This window comes from Pelophylax lessonae (genome assembly GCF_965119305.1).
Source record: "Pelophylax lessonae genome assembly, chromosome: 3".
NCBI classification, from domain to species: Eukaryota; Metazoa; Chordata; class Amphibia; order Anura; family Ranidae; genus Pelophylax; species Pelophylax lessonae.
Window position 1 is genome coordinate 111,615,339 of NC_138770.1, and position 20,919 is coordinate 111,636,257.

The window sequence follows — 20,919 nt, forward strand, 5'->3', positions numbered from 1 at the left end:
GCTATGGGCTAGGTTTGCCACCTTATCCCTTTAAACCCTAACAGATATTAATTACACAGGTTCTGTGGCTGATTAAGGTGGTAATTAAACTCACGTATTGCCTTATTTGCAATAAATTAGCCTCAGAACCTGTGTAATTCATATGTGTTCAGGTTTAAAGGGATGTGGTGGCAACCCTACTATGGGCCCATGCACACAAACCTGCAGCATGTTTGTGCATTGTTTACGTGCATCCAGTATACATGGGCTCTTTTGCCTGATGCCGCTGCTCAGGGCTGGCATGAAAAATATCAACAATGTGCAGCCATCTGTGCTGCCGCGGCTAATTACATACTAAGGTAAAGAAAGAGATGGTCAGCACTCAAGATAAGCCTGGGTTCACACTGCCACGACTTCAAAGTTGAGCAACTTTGAATCCAACTTCCCTCTCAACTCCATTGTGGCTTGCATTAGACTTCTTTAACAGAAGTCAATGCAAATCGTATTGAATTTGCACCAAAAGTAGTGCAAGGACCTTTTTCTGAGTCGGAGCGACTTGAGATCCCGTTAATGGGGCGGGACTTGTCATGCGACTTTAAACTCTCAAGTGTGAACCGGGGCTGACATCCAAAAAGTGGTAATCCTTTTGTCAGGGTACCAGGAAACCAGACCACACGAAGATGCAAGTAAAATAAAGCAGTTTATTAGAGCAACAACAACAAACACACAGCAAGTGTAAGGAGCGAAATCAGGAACAGCCGGGTTCAAGTCCAGGGCGGGTAGTCATCCAAGCTGGAATCGAGTCCAGAGGTGGGTAGTCATCCAAGCCAGAATCGAGTCCAGAGGCGGGTCGCCTGCCGATGCAGAAATCGAGAGCCAGGAAAGTCGTCAGCCAAGGCAAGTCATGCATGGAGGAACAGGGAGAACAGAAGACTGCTAGCAGAGATGCACCTTGGAGCACAAACACAAGGGCAAAGGACTGCAAGCTAACAGGTGATATATATAGTCAAGTGTGCAACATCATCAATGAGCGATGTCCAGGCAGTAGGCAAGTGATGATGCAAACAGAGTTTATAAAGGACAGCAGTCTGCACATGTCCAAGATGGCTGCCAACAGGAAGGGAAGGTAAGACCTTGACACCTTTATTGAAAAAACATGTACAACGATGTAAAAACAGCCTATGCATGCATACATTTCAAACGTGGCTGACTAAGGACTAACGTCTGAAACGCGTGGGCTGTTTTTACAGCGTTGTACATGTTTTTTTCAATAAAGGATTATCACTTTTTGGATGTCATCCTGGGTGCAGACCATCTTTCTCTTTACCTTGGTACCCTGGAGGTGTTGGCAGCCTCGAGGTCTGAGCACCGGGCAGGGCTGTTATGTGAGAGGATAGAAGCGCCTACACACCTTTTTTTCCTAATTACATACTGTTGTTGATGTTTACATCTCCCTTGAATGAGCACAGCAGAGGCTGTTTGCTTTCAGACTCTCTCTAATTGAATCTAATGAGCCATCTTAGCACAGGTGGTAGGTGATTTCTCTCACTCATTTAGCTTTGTAAATTTGACCTCTAGCTATTGAGCTCTGTAAACACTCAGCATTTTTTTCAGCAAAGCAGGTAAGTTTAGCTTGCAAAAATATGCTCCTGCTGGCTTCAAATTAATGGAAATGCAAAGTATTCATTTGCAATATTTTATATATACTGAACAGCTAAAGTTTTTTTATTGTATTGCAATTTATTAAAAAAAAAAAGAAAAACATTTTGATACCAAAATCCTGTTGTGCTGCTAGTAGCGACCAAAGCAAAACTTAATTTAAGATTGACCTCCCCTACCCCGCACACATGAAATCTGTCAGCTAGAGTGAAAGAGATAAAAATGAGGCGCAGAGTGCTTATAGGTCGCTGGAATAGAGACATCATTGCTAAATGTTTTTGTGCCTTTTATCAAGTATAAGTCAAGTGTGCCATTGTACATTTAAGTGATTACAAATATGTACATGTAGGGGTAAAAAATACTGTTCTTCCTCTTGTGGTTTTATCTATCAGATGAACTGCCAATCATAAAGAGAGAGGCGTTCTTATCACAAGTTAATGTATATGAGTGTGGTTTCGCGTCTCACCTAATCTTAAAAAGCATCAAGTAAAGGAAACTAACAGAAAATGCTATCCAGAAAGCAGTGCATCTGTGCTTAAAGGCCCACTCCAGACATGAAAAAAAATGCCCTTTCATTGGGGCCTGCCGCACTGCAAGGCTTAAATGCTTGTTAAGTCTAGGGGGTAGAGGAAAAGGTTTTCATATTTATGTTATTGATTGTTCCCCCGGCCACTGGGGGAGTAAGGGTGCATTACACACCCCTGACCCCTGCACTGTGCGTTATGTATTCCTAAACCCAACACTGACATACATACTCATAACCCTTGAACTTTTTGCATTTCGCACCCTGGACCCCTGCATTCTGTACATTATGCACCCTTACCAGTGTACTCTGTGTTATGTAATCCTAAACCCAACACTGACTGCAGCTCTCTGTGCGTTACATATGCCTGACCCTTGAACTCTTTGCATTAAGCACCCTGGACCCATGTACTGACTGCAGCAATCTGGGCGTTACTTACTCCTGACCCTTGAACTCTGTGCCTTACACAACCTGGACCCCTGCATTCTGTACATTACGCACCCCTTACCACTGTATTCTGCTTTATGTAATCCTAAGTCCCACACTGATTGCATCAATCTGGGAGATACTTACTCCTGACCCTTGAACTCTGTGCATTACACAACCTGGACAACTGCATTCTGTACATTATGCACCCCTTACCACTGTATTCTGCTTTATGTAATCCTAAATCCCACACTGATTGCAGCAATCTGGGAGTTACTTACTCCTGACCCTTGAACTCTTTGCATTACCCACCTTAAACCCATGCACTCTGTGCATTATACACCCCTGACCCCTTCACTGTACGTTATGTAATCATAAACCCAACAATGACTGCAGCACTCTGGGTGTTACATACTCCTGACCCTTAAACTCTTTGCATTAGGCACCCTGGACCCCTGCATTCTGTACATTACGCACACCTTACCACTGTACTCTGCTTTATGTAATCCTAAACTCAACTCTGCAATACACACCCTGAATCTCTGTACTTCAAGCATTACATACTCCTGACCCCTGCACTCTGCATTATGTAATCCTAAACCTAACACTGACTGCAGCAATCTGTGCGTTACATACTCCTGACCCTTGAACTCTGTGCATTAGGCAGTGGCTGCGCAGTTGCAGAAAGACCTATCCTTCAGTCATTATGAAAGGTTGGGGTCTTTCTGTACATTACCGCATGAATCACTCATTTATGGGAAGATGTGCGCAACAATGTAAAGGTATCGGCAAAAATGCAGGCTCAGAATGACCTTAGCTTCAAACTACTCAGAATGACTGCGCCTGCACTGCTCCTTCTTCCTATACATTGTCAGTGTTAACATCTTCCCCAGGCTCAAATATACTAGGCTGCAGTGGCACTGGCAAGACATATGGCTAAATCCTTTTACAATGTATGCATGTAATTGGTAACCCAAACGTTTACATGCATACAGTGAAATAGGGGTTCAAAAAGAGACCAAGAATGCACATTTTTCTTGTTTTGATTTATGTAGCCAAACCCTACAGACTGAAACAAAGTTGTATAAATGGGCGCATAGAATACAATATGAGCCCTTAGAGCCCATTTACACTGATCCGACATGGACCGCGACTTGTCAGCCTGACAAAAGGATAGGGCTCTGATGTAAAGAGGGGACTGTGTCATTGGGGGCCTCTGTGATGGGGTGACTATGTGATGTGGGCATTATATACTCTAATCCGGGATTTATCAACCAGGGTTCCAGGGTTCCGTGGAACCCTAGGGTTACACCTGAGGTTTCTAGGGATTCCTTGAGCAATGGGCAATTTCTGCCTCTCAGATAGGTTTCCAATGACACCATTGTTCCTTTTAGCTATCTATAATGGGGTAATTCTTCCCAATGATGACAAGAGTAACTTAAGGAGCATTCTTCCAACTGACTGTCACACTAATGTGTCATGAGTTTTAGATTTTTTATTTGTAGCAGGGGTTCCACGAGACTAGAAATTTATTTCAAGGGTTCCTCTGTGTTGAAAAGGTTTAGAAAGGTTGCTCTAATGTAATGAGAAGACTGATGGTGATGGTGGGAATCTCATGTCATGGGGGCACTCTGATGTATAGGGTGGACTCTGATGTATAGGGTGGACTCTGATGTATGGGGAGGGCTCTGACATTAAAGGGGGAATCCTAAATGATGGGGGGCCCCTAATATGATTGTGAGGCCTTGGACATGAAGGGGGGGGGGGCTCTGCCGTGATGAGGGGACCTCTGATGTGATGGGGGCTTCTGAAGTGAAGTTCATTTTTTTTTTTTTTTATTATTTTTATTAGTTTTAGATAAGAGAACAACATACAAAACAGAGCCGTTGGGCATTCCCTGGCTCAACAACAAAAAAATAAAACACAACAACAAAAAGGTAGAAAAAACAACCCCAAACAAGGCTGCACCCAGCTGCTACGAATAGAGTTGCATCACTCTCAAGGATCGTGCGAACAGTAACAATCCATTCACCGTGGGATAGTCCAGAAGTCCAGGAGGATGACAAAAGTCCAGAGTCCACTGCACATGGGGGAAACAGATATCTATAACAATCAAGGTCCCGAGGTCATCCCAATAGAGCCCTCCGCATCATTAGTTGTTTCACCAGATTCTAACCAGATGTCCCAAACCTTCGCAAACTTTTGTGGGCAGCCTCTGTTTACATAAGTTGCCTTGTAAAGCGGAATCACCGAATTTACCAGGGATTTCCACAAGGAAAGGGTGGGCGCATCAGGCTTCCGCCATTTGAGAACCACCAATTTCCTAGCGTAAAACAGCAAAAGGCCCAGAAGAGTGCGGAAGTGAAGTTAATTTAATCAAGGTGGCTGTGTGCACCATCCCAGGCTCAGGTTTCTCATTGATAAGTCCATTTTCAGCTGGTGTGTCTCAGGATTTTGCGTACTTTTAAAGAAGGCTGTGACTGAAAAAAGGCTGAGAAATTCTGCTGTAGAGAAAGCTGTGTGTATAAAACCTACTGGCTTTTATATCTTTGAAAAATGCCCATACGTTGTGGACAGACAGACAATAACAAAACTAAATTGAAAGCAACCTTACCACTGGGAACAAGTCAACTGTTTTCACAATCTTAACCACTTAAGCCCCGGAAGATTTTACCCCCATTCCGACCAGGGGGTATTTTGCGATTCGGCACTGCGTGATTTTAACGGATAATTGCGCGGTCGTGCGACGCTGTACCTAAACGAATTTGGCGTCCTTTTTTTCCCACAAACAGAGCTTTCTTTTGGTGGTATTTGATCACCTGTGCGATTTTTTGATCACGCGCTATAAACAAAAAAGCGTCAATTTTGCAAAAATAACAATATTTTTCACATTTTTTTATATGAAATTCCCCCCAAAAAAAAATGTAAAAATCTAAATTTTTTAACATTTTCGGCCAATTTGTTTTATGCTACCTATGTTTGGTAAAAAAAATCGCAAAAAGCGTATTTTGATTGGTTTGCGCAAAAGTTATCGCGTTTACTAACAAAGGGAAAGATTTTTGTCATTTTTGTTGCTTTTTTTTTTAACGCGTAATGGCGGCGATCTTCGATTTTTTTTGCGGTACTGCGACATTGCGGCGGACAGATCGGACCCTTGACTGACATTTTTGACACTTTTGGGGTTACCAGTGATATTTCTACAGTAATCAGTGCTATATATATGCACTGTTACTGTAAAAATACACTGGTAGTGAAGGGGTTAACTTTATTTGGGAGGGAGGGGCTGTGTGTGTCCCTAGGGGCGTGCTTTCTACTGTGATTGGCTGTGGCTTCAGCTGTAAGGACACTGATCAACGGATCTACATAGTAGATCCATGTGATCAGTGTCTTTGCAGCGAGGAGAATGACAGGCAGCTTGTTTACACAAGCTGCCTGACATTCTCCCTCTCCCCCGCCGATCGCCGAGTGACCGGCGGACATCGGGTCCGCTGGTCACACGCGCGGGGGGGTCCGTGACCACGCGGGAGCGCGCCTCCGGGGGGTGCGCGCTCGCTCCCTAGACCCTCACAAGCAAGCAACGTAGCCCTACGTTAGTTTGCCTGTGAGGGGCTGACAGCCGACGTAGATAGTCGTGCGGCGGTCGGCAAGTGGTTAAAGTCTAAAACGTGTGAAAATGCTACTTCTTTTTTTCAAATTGCAAAACAATGTTTTGGGTAAAGTCGGATTTTGAAAATACTTGCCACAGCACGAAACAACCTCAAAAAAAGAAATAAAATAACTGACTACTAAAAACCTACTACTGAGAGCAGAGGACAGAGCTTATCTAAAACAGCTAATTTATCAGTATGTAACTTTCTCAGTACATATACAAACCTAGTAAGGTAATGCATTTTACTTTACAAAGCCTTACTTATAGCTATGAGTAAGGCTTTGTAAACCGAAACGCATTAGCTTTCTGCTGTAAACTGGACCAGGTTATTTTAATAAACTCTGCGGATTACAGTGCCTTGAAAAAGATAAATTCCCAGGTTTGTTTTACCAAACAAATGAGCTGAGGTCTACCCCATCCATTTGGAGCTTGAAAATGTCAATGCTGGAGTCCATACATACAGTGCCTTAACAAAGTATTCATACCCTTGAAGATTTACACATTTTGTTATGGTACAGCCAAAAACGTAAATGTATTTTATTGGGACTCCATGTAAAAACCCAAAAGTGATGTACTCGGTGCCAAATTCAAAAAAATTACAGCATTCAAAACAGCCAAACTTGGCGTTTTGAATGCTTTTAAGTGCAGAGGAGGGGTTTGGGGGTCTTTTAGACCGCCAGATCCCTCTACAAGAGTACCTGTGTAAAAAAAAAAAAAAAAAAAAAGTAAAAAAAAATTTTTTTTTTAAATGCCAAAAAATATCGGCAGATATCGGCCGATACCGATATGCGATGATCAAAATATCGGTATTGGCAATAAAAAAACGATATTGGCCGATCATTAGTTTATAAGCCCTGTTATTTTTCTGCTATCTATGTCCCTTTCAGGAGATTTCCCTTTACTTCCTGCCCTATTGTCAAAAGGAAGTGGAAGAAAATCCCTATATTTTCCATTAGAAGATTTCCCCTCTATCCCAGCTTTGGGGGCAACCCAGGTCTTTTTGATTTTCTGTCACTTTTACTCTGGGTAATAGCAGTAAACAGGACAAATAAAGAATGAATTCCCCTAATGGGGGCACAGACAGCAATAAACACCTGACAGGAATTCTAATCCCTCTCCACTCTACCTAAAACAAAAAAAATTCTGCCTTTAGTCATACTTTATTTACATTAAAGCTCAACTCTGGTATATCTGGGGGATGAAAACCCTGTATAAGCTCTAAACCGATTCATCGGAGCTTACGCAAAGCTGTAGACTAAGGTGACCAGACGTCCCCGGACTGAGGACACTGTCCCCAGATCAAGTCTGTCCCCTGTTTTGTCCCCGATTTGGATTTTAACAGGGGCCCGGGAAATTTCAGACAGTCAGTGCAGAACTAAAAAAACAAATCTGTATTCCACCGTCCCAAGCCACCGCTCCTACTAGCTTAGAGGGGGTGTATTTTTTCCATTATCTGTGCCCCTTTCTGATGATCATGTGCTGGTTGGAGCCAAGGGACTATTTCTTCAGTTTCAGGCACATGCCCATTCCGCTCCCGCTCGCATGTTCTTGGCTCAAGTCCCAGCCAGCCACCTGCCTGCCTATCTCCTTGCCTTCTCCAGTGGAGGGATTTTCCTCTGCTCAGCTCTGCTCCCCACTCAGTAGTAGCTGGGGCCCGGATTGAGAGGCGGGCGGTGGCGGCGACAGGCAGAGAGAGGCAGCTGAGGTCAGCTGACAGTGTCCAGCAGCAGGAACAGAGGGGAAGCGGATCTGATCATGGAGCTGCTAGTGCCTTCAATGCTTCAACAGAGGTGTGCTTTGGGGGCGTCTGTGAATAGACTACATTGCACTGTGTCTGTCTCTCTGGCATCATAGATGGTATCATAACTCACAGTCAGCAGGCACTCTATCATGACTCTGGCTGGCTCTGACACAGTGTGTCACATGACATGGCTGATTATTAGTCATAAGTGAACAAAATCAGCACCCAGCAGCCATGTCATGTGACACACTGTGACAGTGCCAGCCAGAGCCATGATAGAGTGCCTGCTGACTATGAGTTATCATACTGCTGATCATCTTAACCAGTTGCCGACCGCCCTATAGAAGATTTACTGCTACAAGGTGGTCGTGCTGCGCAGGATCAGTGTATACAGTATATACATGAGCCTGCATTTCCAGGTATCGGAGCCCATCAGCAGGTCTGGTGGTCTCGATGTCCACTGGTACCCGCCAATCATTCTGTACACAGGCAGAACAGCGGTCTGCCTTTGTAAACAAGGCAGATGACCCTTCTGTCAGTATGGAAGATTGAGAAAAGCAGAGACAGGGATCTATGCCTTCCCTTAGTGAAAGCACCTCCCCCACAGTGAGAAAACATTTGTTAGGCACACATTTAACCCTTTGATGTTGACCCTGATGTTAACCCCTTCCCAGCCTCAATAGTACAGTGACAGTGCATATTTTTTAGCACTGATCACTGTATTAGTGTCACTGGTTCCAACAAAGTGTCACTTCCCGTGTCTGATTGGTCCGCTGCAATATTGCAGTCCTGCTATAAGTCGCTGATTGTCTCCATTACTAGTAAAAAAAAAAAAGAAATATGCCCCCAGGTTTCATTTTAAACTGGTCACCTTACTAAAGACCCTTTTCTCACCCTTCTTAGAAAGTGCTAGGCCAATCACAGGACCCAGTGCTTTCACATTGTGGAGTGAGTCACATGTTCACTCTTACCCAGAAATACCCCATATTTCAATACACTCCCAGCGGCTGAACAGAACAAAAATGTATATGTTCATCATTACCCACAATGGCCTGCCCCCTTTATAGACAAAATTCTGCCTGGAGTTTGCATGTTCTCCCTGCGTTCATGTGGGTTTCCTTCCTCGCTCCAACGATATGCTGGTAGGTCTATTGATTCCTGCCTAAGTTGGCCCTAGTATGTTTGTAAAATTTGGCTACGAAAATGTGTATCACATTCTGCATGCTGGTCCCAAGCCAAGCAATTGGTGAGGGTTGAGGAAAGACCTTGTGAACAATCTTGTAAAATATTCACGAAGAAAGTTCTATGAAAAAGGCTGTCAAGCATCCCAGACATAGTGCTCAGAGAGCTGACCCACAGAATTGCTAACAGCTGGATAGATTTATAAACACTGTGATAATGAGATCTCCTGTCATGGTGTGAGAAGGGGCATGGTTCTTATAGGCTGAGGGTCTCCAGAATGGGTTTTTGGTTATTCAGTATCCTCTAGGATTAGTAAGTCCTGGTATGGGTCCTAGAGCCTGGAGACTTAGTAGAGACTTGGAGGTGATGAAGCTTCCAATCCTAATAGCATGTTTTGCCAGTAGCCCGAACCCTGATTGGGCAGATGTGCAGGACCCTTATGAGTTGGTGTTTGCAATAGTTCAGGGCACCACCCTCCCCCATGGAGTCTGTGTGGCTACAAAGGAGCAGGAATATTACATATGCTAGAGGTGTGTGGAAGCAGATAATAGGACCAAGATAGCCAGGATAAATCCACAGAAAAAAGATCTGGCACCTGCTGAAAAGATAGTGGTGGAATGACACAGCCTAATGTGTCTTAGCTGCTCAAGAGCATCTTCATGGGAAGGAGAGTCAATAACCAAAAACACAACATAGAACACAAGAGCACTAAAAGACAGGCTTATAAGTGGAATGGAGCCCAATGGTAATTATTCCTAAATGACTGTGTGAGACAGGCAGGAACTCCATGATGAGTAACGTGAAAAGCCAGTGTTTATTGTAAAAACAGCTTTAAAGTACAATTTAAAACATAGGATGGCAGCCTCGATGGGAACCTTACTGTGTCACTGTGGCTTCATAAGCATCCTTGTCAAAAGTGTAGATCGATGTCCACGAGTGCCTATGGAGAGGCAGGAACCGAGTCAGGGCTCCGAACGGGGGACATACAAGGACTGCTGAGGGAGCCCAAGCGGCCGATGGACCGATGCTGGAGGATAGATGGGAGGAAGCCGCGTCCGTGGGATGCACTGGACAGCCAGCAAATAGACAGGGCACTCGGTGGTGATGTCAATCATCGTGCCAGGAAGCCAGAAGGCCATCAGGGAACAGAAGGCCCTCCATTGCCTTCTGTTCCCTGACGGCCTTCTGGCATCGGTCCATTGGGCGCCCTCAGCAGACCTTGTGTGTCCCCCGTTTGGAGCCCTGACTCGGTTCCTGCCTCTCCATCGGCACTCGTGGACATCCATCTCCACTGTTGACAAGGATGCATATGAAGCCACAGTAAAACAGTAAGGTTTCCATCAAGGGTACCATCCTATGTTTTGAATTGTACTTTAAAGCTGTTTTTTCAATAAACACTGGCTTTTCACATTAGTCCCCGTTCACACTAAGGCGACCTGTGAGGCGACCTGGTCGCCTCACAGGTCGCCGTAGGTCGCCTCCCATAGGGAAGCTGCGGACCCGTTCTAATAGGAGCGACACAAGTCGCTCCGACTTAAAAAAAGGGTCTGGAGCTTCTTTGGGGCGACCTGGAGGCGACTGCCATAGACTTCAATGTTATGAAGTCCGTGGCGGCCGCTCCGAGGTCGCGGCACGCTGCTCGCACCGCGACCTCGGAGGTCGCGGTGCGAAGTAGCGTCGCTTGTATGTGAACGGGGCCTTACTCATCGTGGAGTTCCTGCCTGTCTCTGCACAGTCATTTAGGAATAATTACCATTCCACTTACAAGCCTGTCTTTTAGCGCTTTTAAGTTCTATGTTGTGTTTCAAGATAGCCAGGAGGCTGAATTTAAAGCGTTTGTTACCCCCAACACTTCATATTCCTGATATGTGCCTGCTGTACAATGTATATGCATGAAAAAGTATCCTGTTCTCTTTGTATTGCTTCCGGTATGTTAAATATCTGGTGTTCCTGCCAATCCCCCTGCTTTTATATTAAAAACTGACCACACTAAGCAGGAGAGCACACCGTAGTCAGTTCTCTAGCTATTCTGGGAACTTAGCCTGCTCTCCTCCAATGATCAGACTTGTCCTGAAATGCCCCAGCTGCACAGCCATTCACTGGCAAACCTCAGTGTGCTGCTGCTTCTCCCAGCTCTTATGCAGTTTTTTTGAAGTTGTCATTTTTTTCATCATTTTCTGGAAAATTAAGAAATGTATTTATTTTTTTTACATACTGTCACCGATGCAGTACAGCGTCCTCATATAACGAGTGTGGCAGTGATCAGGGATACTGACTGGTTACAGTATGAAAAAAATAAAAATACATTATATATATACAGTATCTCACAAAAGTGAGTACATCCCTCACATATATAGAAATACGGGAAAACTTAGGGAGCAGTGACCATAGGTCAATTGGTTTCAGTATTAATTACAGTAATAGGAAACACATGGGTAATATTAAGACGCTGAATTTCAAAAGAGCCAATTTCCCTAAACTGCGCTCACTGCTAGAAAATATAAAATGGGATAGAACCCTGGGAACAAAGAACACGGAGGAAAAATGGGAGTGCTTCAAGAGCATACTTAACAAGGGGGTGGGCCAGTGCATTCCACTGGGAAATAAATTTAAAAGAACAAAACTAAACCCTGGGTGGCTAAACTCCAACATAAAAATGTATATTAGAGCTAAAGAAAAGGCCTTCAAAAAATACAAGACTGAGGGGTCATTGGCAGCATTTAAGCACTACAAAGAGTGTAATAAGAAATGTAAAGATGAAATCAGGGCGGCTAAAATAGAACACGAGAGACATATAGCGGAGGAGAGTAAAAAGAACCCCAAGAAGTTCTTTAAGTATATAAACAGTAAGAAAGCGAGGCCAGAACACATTGGCCCCATAAAAGATGATGAAGGAAAAATGGCCACTGAGGACAGAGAAAAGGCGGAAGTGTTAAATAATTTCTTTTCTTCAGTCTTCACAAAGGAATCGGGGGTCTACACGAACCCAGCTTGTAAGGCCGAACTAAATAATACACCTCAGGAAGTGCCGCCATGGCTAACAGAAGATAGACTTAGAGCTAAACTAGAGAAGCTTAACATAAATAAATCCCCGGGACCGGATGGCTTGCACCCGAGGGTTCTTAAAGAGCTCAGCCAGGTGATTGCCAGACCATTATTCTTGATCTTTAAGGATAGTTTACAGACGGGTATGGTGCCAGCTGATTGGAAAAAAGCCAACGTGGTACCAATATTTAAAAAGGGGCCGAGATATATCCCGGGTAACTATAGGCCGATCAGCCTAACATCTGTAGTCTGCAAAATATTGGAGGGGATGTTAAGGGACCACATACAAGACTTTAGTAATGAAAACAGTATTATAAGTATTAATCAGCACGGATTCATGAAAAATCGTTCGTGCCAAACCAATCTATTAACCTTCTATGATGAAGTGAGCTGCCACCTAGATAAAGGTAAGCCTGTGGATGTGGTGTATCTGGACTTTGCAAAGGCCTTCGACACCGTTCCCCACAAACGATTACTGTACAAACTAAGGAAGATAGGTATGGACCATAAGGTGAGTACCTGGATAGAGAACTGGCTCCAGGGGAGAGTACAGAGGGTGGTGATTAATGGGGAGTACTCGGATTGGGCGGGTGTGGAAAGTGGGGTCCCCCAGGGTTCTGTCCTGGGACCAATCCTGTTTAATTTATTCATAAATGATCTAGAGGAGGGGATATCTAGTGCAATCTCAGTATTTGCGGATGATACTAAATTAGGCATGCCAATATCTTCTATGCAGGATGTGGAAACCTTGCAAGCGGACCTGAACAAAATAACGGAGTGGGCAACTACATGGCAGATGAGATTTAATGTTGAAAAATGTAAAGTAATGCACTTGGGGGCCAGAAACCAGAAAGCAAGCTACTCGCTAGGGGGGGAACCTCTGGGTGAGTCTAGGATGGAAAAGGACTTAGGGGTACTGGTAGACAACAGGCTTGGCAGTGGCATGCAATGCCAGGCCGCAGCAAGCAAAGCCAACAAAATACTGGGATGTATAAAAAAGGGGATTCACTCCAGAAATCAAGAGATTATTCTCCCGCTCTACAAGACTCTGGTCCGGCCACATCTGGAGTATGCTGTCCAGTTCTGGGCACCGGTCCTTAGAAAGGATGTGCTGGAACTGGAGAAAGTCCAGAGAAGGGCAACAAAAATAATTAGGGGGATGGAGGACATCAGCTATGAAGAAAGACTACAAGCCCTGAACTTATTCTCTCTGGAGAAGAGACGATTGAGGGGGGTATGATATCAATGTACAAATACTGTACGGGCGACCCGAGCATAAGGAACAAACTATTCAGAGAAAGGAGATACAATAAGACACGTGGCCACTCACTAAAACTAGAGGAAAGGCGGTTTAACCTTAAAGTGCGTAAGGGGTTCTTCACTGTAAGAGCGGTAAGGATGTGGAATTCTCTTCCACAAGCAGTCGTATCAGCAGGGAGCATTGATAGTTTCAAAAAACTGTTAGATGGACACCTTAAAGACCACAACATACAGGGGTATACAATGTACGGCTAAAAGCAAACACACACACACATCATAGGTTGAACTGGATGGACTGATGTCTTTTTTCAACCTCACTAACTATGACTATGACTATGACATTTTTGTAAATATTTTATTATATCTTTTCATGTGACAACACTGAAGAAATGACACTTTGCTACAATGTAAAGTAGGGAGTGTACAGCTTGTATAACAGTGTAAATTTGCTGTGCCCTTAAATAACTCAACACACAGCCATTAATGTCTAAACCACTGCCAACAAAAGTGAGTACACCCCTAATTTAAAATGTCCAAATTGGGCCCAAAGCGTTAATATTTTGTGTGGCCACCATTATTTTTCAGCACTGCCTTAACCCTCTTGGGAATGGAGTTCACCAGAGCTTCACAGGTTGCCACTGGAGTCCTCTTCCTTTTTTTTTCAAAAAATATTTTATTGAAATATTAGAACATTACAAAAAGAATAAAGAGAAGGGTCAAATACAGTATAACAAAACAACAGTATGCCCAATAGTACCTCTCTTCGATTCGAGTGGTGTCTTGCATATAGAATACATAACAATGTGAAATATCTTGACAAAGCACAACAAAATAGAACATAACCAACCCAGGCCCTTCAGCACGGGAGTGAAAGTGGGGTACGGAGTGGTGGGGCAGTGAGTTTGAGTATAGATGTGCTCTCCAGTAGATTATGGTCTCTGTTAGCGAAGTCTGTAGAAATGGTACAAACTAGCTCTTGGTGGCGGGTCGATTTGGGCACGTATAAAGTTAGGGTGAGGAAGGAATCAAGAGAGGGGGGGGGGGGAGGAGGATAGTATGGCTAAGTAATTGTAAAGTGTTGCAATATGATCCGGCTCCCTGACACCCGTTATGAATCATAGGATGCAGATATGGGCCGTGAAAATGTTTCCGATATGGGATGTCTCCCTTACTCTTTCCTTTTGTCCTTTTCCACTCCTCCATGATAACCTCACGGGGAGCTGGTATATGTTAGAGAACTTGCTCTCCTCCACCTTCGGTTTGAGGATGCTCCACAGATGCTCAATAGGGTTTAGGTCTGCAGACATGCTTGACCAGTCCATCACCTTTACCCTCAGCTTTTTTAGTTGGAGGTGTACATGGGGTTGTTATTATGTTGGAATACTGCCCTGCGGCCCAGTCTCTGAAGGGAGGGGATCATGCTCTGCTTCAGTTTGTCACAGTACATGTTGGCATTCATGGTTCCCTCAATGAACTGTAGCTCCCCAGTGCCAGCAGCACTCATGCAGCCCAGACCATGACACTCCCATTACCATGCTTTACTGTAGGCAAGACACACTTGTCTTTGTACTCCTGAGCTGGTTGCCGCCACACACGCCTGACATCTGAACCAAATAAGTTTATCTTGGTGTCATCAGACCACAGGACATGGTTCCAGTAATCCATGTCCTTAGTCTGCTTGTCTTCAGAAAACTGTTTGCGGGCTTTCTTATTCATCATCTTTAGAAGAGGCTTCCTTCTGGGACAACAGCCATGCAGACCAATTTGATGCCGTGTGCAGTGTATGGTCTGAGCACTGACAGGCTGACCCCCCCACCCCTTCAACCTCTGCAGCAATGCTGGCAGCACTCATACGTCTATTTCCCAAAGACAACCTCTGGATATGAAGCTGAGCACGTGCACTCAACTTCTTTGGTCGACCATGGTGGGGCCTGTTCAGAGTGGAATCTGTCCTGTTAAACCACTGTATAGTCTTGGCCACCGTGCTGCAGCTCAGTTTCAGTGTCTTGGCAACCTAGGCCATCTTTATGTAGAGCAACAATTCTGTCTTTTTTAGATCCTCAGAGATTTCTTTGCCATAAAGTGCCATGTTGAATTCCAGTGACCAGTATGAGAGAGTGAGAGTGATAACACCAAATTTAACACACCAAATTTAACACACCTGTTCCCCATTCACACCTGAGACCTGTAACACTATCAAGTTACATAACACTGGAGAGGGAAATGGCTAATTAGGCCCAATTTGGACATCTTCACTTAGGGGTGTACTCACTTTTGTTGCCAGCGGTTTAGACATTAATGGCTGTGTGTTGAGTTATTTTGAGGGGACAGCAAATTTACACTGTTATACAAGCTGTACACTCACTACATTACATTGTAGCAAAGTGTCATTTCTTCAGTGTTGTCACGTGAAAAGGTAAAATAAAATATTTACAAAAATGTGAGGGGTGTACTCACTTGTGTGCGATACTGTATGTATGTATATATATATATATATATATATATATATATATATATATATTTTTTGTATTTTTTTCCTTCTTTTTATTTCCTGATTTTTTTTTTTAACACACTGTGACCAGAGTAAGATACTGTTACCATAGTAACATTGTACTACTCTGGGGAAGTGATCAGTATTTTTTTTTTTATTGTGTTTGCATATAATGAATTTCATTGCTAAATGCAAGCATTTTCCTGAATGAAATTGATTCATTCAGTTTGTTTTGTTGTGATTAGCTGTGATTGGCCCACTCTGAAGCATGTGATCACTGTGACAAATCACAGCTAGCGACACAATTGTACATATTGGATGGCTTGAAATGTACAGGCAGCGGGCAGGTACAGTGATCAGTTATTGGCTGTGTCTGGTGGATGCAGCTGGTGACAGATCGCACCACTGCGCCATATGACATCCACCCAGATAGATAAGAGGCAGGCCCCAGCATCATTCCCCTATAGGCCAGATGGGAACTGGTTAAAGTGTTTGTAAACCCTTACATATACCCAGTGAAGTGACTGGCCTCAGGTGATACACAGAGATTAAACAAATCCTCCTACATAAGTTGTACCTGTTTATCTGCAGTCTTTTTTTAACATCCATTCAAAGAGCTGAATTACTAAAGCTTGTCTGAGAGTTCAGAAAAAAAGGGGGTGGAGAGCTGAAGTCACACACTGCAGAGCTCAGTTAGGATAGCTCTGACAGCTGATTGGAGGGAAGGGACACCCTCCCCCCTCCTCCTTCGCACAGCACAAAGTAACAGATCTGAGGCTGTCAATCATCTGGAGATCCCTCCCCTGTCACAATTTTTCTCTCTGTGTCAGGAAAACTTGTCAGAATGACTCATGCTGATAGCAGAGGAATGAAGCAGCAGACAGAAATGACACTTTTGCCCTTGAGACAATTACACACTATAGAGCAGTGTTTCTCAACTCTGGTCCTCAGGGCCTACTAACAGGCCAGGTGTGCAAGAGAACTGAAATACATCACAGGTAATATAATTTGCTGCTCAGTGATTGCAGTATTCTAGTCTACATCTCCCCAAGGTAATACTTAAAATCTGGCCTGTTAGTGTGCCCTGAGGACAGGAGTTGAGAAACACTGCTATAGAGGGATATGCTTTGTTCATATTTCATATCTGAGGCTTACAACAACCCCTTTAATTTTGTACTTATACTATCAAAATTTAAGGGACCGTTCACACCACCACACCACAGTGGTGTGAACTGGTCAGGTAAAAGGTGAGGCATTTAGCCTTGTCTTGTGATGGGACTGTGCTGGAATGGCTACCCAACGCATCCATGGGACAAGGGGTGGGCAGGAGGGACGGCTGCCCTGAGCACTATGGTATCATGTGAGGAAAGGGGTGCCACAAGGCGATTGTAAGGAGGGGATATGTGTTGTAAAGGGGGGATATGGGATTCAGCAGGGGGTAAGTATTGTTCTAGGAGGGAAAGTTTGGGGGGGGTGGAGAGATATGTGCTGGGAGGGATTTGAAGTGGGGTAGATGATGTGTACTAGAGAAACTTCAGGGGTAGAGGGTTTGGGCTTGTGTTTGGGGGGGGGGGGGGGATTTTAGCAGGGGGACAGATTTGTACTGGGAGGAAGGGGGATGTATGCTTAAAGGGTAAGCATGCAGATTAGTGCTCAGTATGGGGGGAATTTTGCTGATACAGAACGCTTATACAGCTTGGTGGGGGGTGCAGTTTGCCATGTTTGCCCTGGGTTCTAGATGACCTTGTCCCAGCGCTGCTTATAGCACCTGACGTGAAAGGGGCTCTAAAGGAAACGAGCCTCTAGGTTTGCAGTGAGTATACTACAAATGTCTAGCACAGTGTTTCTCAACCTTTTTTCAGTTATGGCACCCTTAATAATTCTGCACAATCTCGAGGCACCCCATTCTAAAATGTAAAAAAAAAACTAAACTAATAGTTTTACATAACGCAGCAACATCCATTCACATGGGAAATCTAACATTAGAAGGAAGTGATTTATTCCTCCACTATTGCAAACTGGGTACGGACTAGTGTTCTAGGGTTTCTCTTTTTCCTCAGTTTCTCTTCTTCTGTTTGCTAATGTCACCCTAGTGCTGATGGAGAAGGGATGAGGAGGAGCAAATAAGGGTGCTCTGCAAGCACTGTCATTCTCCTTATCAACAAGTGATGTCACTGGTTGTCAGGGTGCCAGTGGCTTGACCCGCACAGTGCCCAGGGTTGCCAGGTGCCAGTGGCTTGACCCACACAGTGCCCAGGGTTGTAAGGGTGCCAGTGGCTTGACCCACACAGTGCCAAGGGTTGTCAGGGTGCCAGTGGCTTGACCCACACAGTGCCCAGGGTTGCCAGGGTGCCAGTGGCTTGACCCACACAGTGCCCAGGGTTGTCAGAGTGCCAGTGGCTTGACCCACACAATGCCCAGGGTTGTCAGGGTGCCAGTGGCTTGACCCACACAGTGCCCAGGGTTGTCAGGGTGCCAGTGGCTTGACCCACACAGTGCCCAGGGTTGCCAGGGTGCCAGTGGCTTGACCCACACAGTGCCCAGGGTTGCCAGGGTGCCAGTGGCTTGACCAGCACAGTGCCCAGAGTTGTAATTCTACAAAGTAAAAACATGTGGCAACTTGTTGCCACTTTTAGCCATTTTGCCAAGGCACCCCTGAAGAACCCAGCAGGCACACTGGGGTGCCACGGCACCCTGGTTGAAAAAGGCTGGTCTAGCACATCCTCTGACCTAGATGAGACATAATGCTGTATGTTCATTAAAAGCTAACAAATTCCCCTAGATTAGGCTGGTGAAGGAAAACTGGAAATTCCCTTTGAATATACACTTTAGAGGAAACCTATAAACCAAAAAAAAAAAAAAAAAAAAAAGCGACTAGTGAATATGTAGCAAAAAAGAAACAGAAAGGGGCAAACAATCACATTCTTTACTATAGAAGTGATCCCTATGGCTGGAGATCGCTGCATAAGCTTAGCATCAAAATCAGTAGGAATCGCTAATTCCGCACACGATTACTGTGGATGTGAAATAACAGGAATTAAAAGTTCAGTGAAAGTTATTTATGGATGTCAGCCCGGCAGAAGATATCTAAAAAAACCAAATGCCATGTTTCCTTTGCTAAAAATAATAAGCAGATTATTAGATGGCGTGCAAAAGCTTACCTTGTGGCTGCGGTTGTAGATTTCCTGGCCTGGATCCCTCACTGGATCAATGTGTTCCAAGCCTCAGCTGACACATGCACAGCTCTGACCTGCCCTGTATACAGCTGTGTGTTCATGGGATGGGACTCAGTCTCTTTCCTGACATTTCTTCAGGGCATGTAGGGAGGAGCTGCACTTTATCTTACTTTTTTTTTTTTCGCCACAGATTACAATACTGCGGAGAAGTACAGTAAAGCTGAACATGCACAGTTTTTTTTTTTCTAACAGATTCCTCCATCCACACTATACAGGACAGATAGACGAATATCCCGCTGCAACTAGTATTATCTATAACCGTCAAAATACCTAAACATTACCTGCATCTGTTTGTGTGCAGACAGTATTTGGCTGGCAATTATTCATCTGGCTTCTTCAAATTTTTAATCAAAGGATGTCAGGCAGGAGGGAGGTGACAAGGCCACCCATGGAGTGACATTTGCATAATGCATGGTCACGTGGTACTATAGAAATTAACCACTTTACTATGTACTGCGGCAGGCAGCCGCTCCCAGGCGAATCGCCATACATGTACGGCGCTCGCTCTCGGGAGGCTAGGGGGCGAGCGCGCGCCGCCGGCAGCACGCTCCCGCCCCCACTTGTCAGCGGGGAAGCCAATACAGCGGGCAGGTGGCTCCGATTGCTGCCTGACACCCGCGATCGCTCCCCGCTGAGAGAGAAGAACGGCTGCTGTTGTAAACACAGCTGACCGTTCTCCCTGGAATGGTCATAGAGCCCATGTGATCCTTCTATATAGGATCACAGGTCTCTAGGGTCATTTCAGAAGCCACGCCCCCCCCTCCACAGTTAGAATCACTCCCCCAGGCTCACATTTAGCCCCTTGATCACCCACAATGTTAACCCCTTCCCTGCCAATGTCAAAAATTACATATTTGTAGCACTGATTACTGTAGTAATGTCACTGGTACCCCCAAAAGTGTCAAAAATGTCAGTCAGGGGTCTGATCTGCCCGCCGCAATGTCGTAGTCCTGCAAAAAAATCGCAGATTGCCGCCATTACGAGTAAAAAAAATAAAAACAATGAAAATGACATAAATCTTTCCCGTAGTTAGTAGATGCGATAACTTTTGCGCAAACCAATCAAAATACACTCATTGCAATTTTTTTTTACCAAAAATATTTTTTTTTACCAAAAATATGTAGCAGAAAACAAGTTGGCCTAAAATGTTAAAAAATTTTGATTTTTAAATTTTTTTTTTGAGAATGTTATATAGCAGAAAGTGAAAAATATATATTGTTTTTTTTTCAAAATTTTGTTTATAGCACAAAAAAATAAAAATCTCACAGGTAATCAAATACCACAAAAAGAAAGCTCTATTTGTGGGGAAAAAAGGACATCAATTGTCCGTTTAAATAACGCGGTGCCAAATCGCAAAATAGGGCCTGGTCAGGAAGGGGGCAAATCCTTCCGATCTTAAAGTGGTTAAAGTGTTTGTTACCCTAACAAAAAAAAATAAAAATTGCATCCTGTTCCCTTAAAGCATGTTATACAGCACATTACTTGTGCTGTGTAATTTGGCCCCCTGAATCATCTGAAATACCTCAAAACAAATAATCAGCCAAGCGCTCACTCCGAAGGGGAAGACTGGCGTGCTGCTCTCCTTTAGGCAGGGAACTCCAAACGGATGCATAAAAGAAAAGAAAAGGAGGCGCAAACACCTAGTGCATTACCCGTGGTACTGTTAAAATTGATTTAATAAAAATGCTGAATGCGTACTCACAAACATGAAGAATAAAAATCGTATTG

The 20,919-nt window shown here is 44.2% G+C and overlaps 1 protein-coding gene across 1 annotated transcript in view; it reads right to left on the reverse strand.

The window, feature by feature from the left end:
- The window catches only part of PLA2G7 (phospholipase A2 group VII), a 115,137-nt gene extending 95,868 nt beyond the window's left edge, over nt 1-19,269 (reverse strand). The window contains exon 1 of the mRNA XM_082249201.1: nt 19,117-19,269. The gene's annotated coding sequence lies outside the window, so the exon portion shown is untranslated. The remainder of the gene's footprint in view (nt 1-19,116) is intronic.
- Nucleotides 19,270-20,919: the final 1,650 nt, after the last annotated feature.